This window comes from Solanum dulcamara, chromosome 9 (assembly GCF_947179165.1).
Source record: "Solanum dulcamara chromosome 9, daSolDulc1.2, whole genome shotgun sequence".
Lineage (NCBI taxonomy): Eukaryota > Viridiplantae > Streptophyta > Magnoliopsida > Solanales > Solanaceae > Solanum > Solanum dulcamara.
The window spans coordinates 1,301,507-1,305,919 of record NC_077245.1 but is presented as its reverse complement, the minus strand read 5'-3'; positions in this window follow the sequence as shown (position 1 = coordinate 1,305,919).

The following is a 4,413-nucleotide window of genomic DNA, read 5'->3' as shown; positions in this document are numbered from 1 at the left end:
ACAATATTGGTTGACTCAAATTGATGAAATGTTACTCTATCTAATTGTGTGATGAACCGAATGAGAATCATCAAAATGAAATTAAAAGGCTGTACGCACTTTCTCTCTCCTTTAATAATTTAATTAAAGTACAACTTTTTTCTTATTTCTGTCTTTAAATTATTATGAAAATCAAGCTTGCGATTATTTTTTTGGAGATAGCACTCACATGTTGAACAAGAATTTGAATTTTACGGATTTGATTTTTTTTAAGTTATTAAATTTTAAATTAATATAATTTATGTATATTCAATAAGTTTTCTGGGACAAACATAAGTTAAATTAAAAGTATTGAATTCGATCGAATTCGTGATCCAAACTCTAATTTCACCCTCTTATTGGACTCCTATATCTTTTTCTTTTAAAATAATACATGAATCGCGCACAACGAGTGAAAATATCAAAATTAATTGTGGTTTAGGCTAAAACTAAAACTAATATTCTTCTCAAACAAAGGTTATCCAAACATACATCTTTTCAATTAATTATTTTTAAGAACATTGTTTTCTAGAACTAACAAATCCCAATCCAAATATTGAAAAGAATTTACTTGCTGGATGACACTCTGACTTATAAAAATAATTTCACAGCAATGAAATCAAACCAGCTCTGCCCATATCCTTCCAGATTAATTTATTTATTTATAAAAAAGAGGGTTAATTTTGGATCGTCATTGTTGCACGGGCAATTAATGTAAATATATATGCTATACACTCAATAAAGTGGCTTTGCGTTACTATTTTAATACTTTATACTTACTAAAAAGAAGAAAAAAATAAAAAATCACACAATTCCTAAGTATATTATTAAAGCAAATTTATATGCGGCGGAAATTGTATCCAAAAAAAAGTAGAATATATTCCCTTTTTTTTTTATCCCTTCAACGATTTAATCCACTATGAAAGCTAAGGTAGAATAGATTCTTATTCTCTATTCAAAAGTCTTTAGTGGGTAATTTTGCATTTAGGAATTAGAATCTAAGAATAAAATAGATACTCCTTCCATTTTGCAAATCTAAATTGGGTGATGTTCTATTTCTTGGATATAAATTTACTTTATAATGATTATTTTAATTAATTGGATATTTATATTGGCAAGTAAAGTTTGTTAATAATTGTTCTTACAATGTTTATTAGAAGACACGTTGCTGTTTGACCTAACAAATACAAACAAGTAGTGACTTAAATAATCATTTATATTGCAATTATAAATGAAGAATTAAAAGTCAACAAATAAACAAAACCCAAACTCGAACTCGTATCCTTGTGTTGTGGAATTGAAATGCCAAACCAACAAATTAGTTGTGCGCTCTTTTGTATCAAGGGGTTTCAATTATATCCTTTATTTTTGTGTCTGTCTTGTAATTATATATATATATATATTACAAAAAAATCAATTAAATGGTGTCACGTGACACCTCTCGAGCTGTAGAAAATTCGCACCTTAAGGACAATCACTACGACTCAAATAATAGATAACTTGCTCCTTCAAAAGGGTGGTATGAATTCGTATAGAGACTACTAGGTTATTTCGAGCGAGTATCTTATAATTCGGTATAAACTCTTGACAGTAAATTTGTAGATTAAGAGCCAGAGGAAGGAGACGGTTGGTGTATGACCTATCGAGGATCAAATGAGGTGGCTTGATTACTTCAAGCGCTCAGGAGATGAGGGAGAACTGAAAGGCAATGTGAGTTTGGAAAAGTAGTGGGGATGCAGATAGTATGTGTGTATAATCCAAGGAGATAGGGAGACCAATCCGGATTTTACACATAGTATTAGAGAGGGATGAATGATATAGAGGCTCGCATCCGGTGTATCATGTGATAAGAATATGCCACCAAGACTTAAAAGTAAGTTTTATAATGTTATGGTCTGACTAGTTATGTTACGGGTATGTGTATACACCATCCTTTTCGACCCTACTTGTAGAATTATATTGTATGTTTTGAAGTTGTTGGTGGTAAGTAAGCAAACAATATTGTCTTGAGAGCATCTACATGTAACATATGCTTACAATTTACAAGTTTGTTTGCTTAAGAGTTTTGATCTTACCGTCTCAACTTATGATATGTATGAGTTAGGCATACGTTACACATTTGAACGTCGTCACACACAAAAATCTTGAATTTAAATATTGGAAAATAATAATAATAATAATAATAATAAAAAGATGAGTTCATTATCCATCAAGCACACAGCTAACCCTCAAAAATTTCAATAATGAAAAAAGAAAATGGTTTTCAAATGAGCTATCATGCAACATCAAGAATAATTTGACTAGCCATGTACCCCATGGAATAGAAGTGCAAAAGCCTATCACATGCACTTATTCCCAAAATTCTTTTCTAAATTTGTGTTGTGTGGCGTGGTTGAGCCAAGTACCTATAATGCTTAAGATTGATTTGGTCATGTAGTTCATTATCTCAATTTGGGAATGGAATAAATATTCTTCCACTAGTGGTCAGCTTAACAATCTAATGCTTCTTAATTAGTAGTTGATCAAAATAAAAACTTTTCAATCTTAAAATAAATTAGAGTTTATGGATTCACATTGTCCTTAGAAAATGACAAAATCAATGATCGGATAGATTCAAAATAATTCCTTAAATATATTTTTGATCAATTTGTTAAAAGTACACACTTTTTGATTTTCGTTGAATATTTAACAAACTTTATTTGATAGATTTGACGGAAAATGTGAGAAGAAAAAGAATTTAGTGGGAAATTCACATTTGAAGATGCAACTTTTGTAATTTCTAAAAATATTGGACATAAAACGAAACATGCTATTATGAGTTGATCGAATAACTCTTTACCATTTTAATTAATTAAAAATTGATAGTGCAAAGTTTTTGTTTTTTTATTTCATATTTTATTTTAGATCTCTTAGGTGTAAATTAAAGATTTTTGAATAGATTTAACATAAAACTAAATTATTTTTGTATCGAGTCTCAAAACTAATGTTAGTAGCACATACTGGGAAGTAGAGCTAATAATGAGATATAAAATGATATTTTCTTTGTTTTATTTCATATAATCATATTTAATAATTACACATAAAACTTTAAAAAGAATATTTTAATATTGTTACAAACTTAGGACCGGATAAAAATGAGTTGTCACTCTTGTTATACATCGGAAGATGATGACTAAATAAATTAGTGGAAATTTTTGAAATGTCATTATTAAGATATCATATTTTGAGTTATAACAAGTTTTATAAGTTTCAAGTTGTAATAGTAAAACTCTATCAAGTTATAACAAATTTTAAAATATAATGTAGTAATTAATTTATTAATAAATGGATTAAAGAAAAAGGTAATAAATGTATTAATGGTAATACCGAATTACTATTCATTCAGGACTCTACTTTTAATTTATAAATTAATTAATTATATTTTATTAAGTAATTAAATAACAATATATTTTTTCCTTAAATAGTGTTTTATAAATAGTCAGATATATCAATCCTTGTTTTTCTCCGTTGGACACTATTTTAGTTGTTATCAATCTCCTAATTAATAGTATCAATATCTTGTTTTAGTTTCTCTTTCCTCCTTCTTTCAATGAATTTTTTTTTATTGTTTTGAAAATTGATATTATTTTAAAAAAAATATATATTATTCTTATATCTTACTTAAATCTAGTTTTTTTTTTTGAATCTCTCAATTCTCACGCAATTTTCTTCCTAACCCACGTTCGTTATTTTTTCTTTAACTTTTCTCATTCACGTTTTTTTTCTTTTTTCTTACCCATTTGTCTTCAATACAACTTTTTTGCTTTCATCCATGATTTTAAATTGACTTATTTTTATATAAATTTTGTAAATTAACATAAATTTTTTCTTTTTTTTTTCAATATAAAATATGATAACGTTCATTCAATCTTGATTCAATAAGGAGATAATAATATAAAATCTTAATTAAAATTGATACCTAGATTGAAATTTTAGTTTTGAAAAACACTGCATACACAAAGCATTAAGAATTAAATATTTTGAAATTCTATTTAGATACCAATTACATACATTGTTACACTGAAGCTTTCCAGATGTATATCATTTGGATACAATATTAACTAGTTTTAGGTTGGCTTACTCGGTTGAAATATTAATTTTATGTTGTATTTTTAGTTGAATAACAATTAGATATCAATTGCATAAATGATTAGACTTAATATTTGAAGTTGGATATCAGTAGGATACCAATTGGAAACCAATTGCATACTTTGGTGGACTTAGTTTTTTAATTGGATACCAAATGATTACTAACATTAATCAGTTTTAGTTTTTGAGTCTACATTTGAAAAATAATGCATACACAAAGGATTAAGTATTATACATAATAAATATTCTGAAATCATAATTCATTGA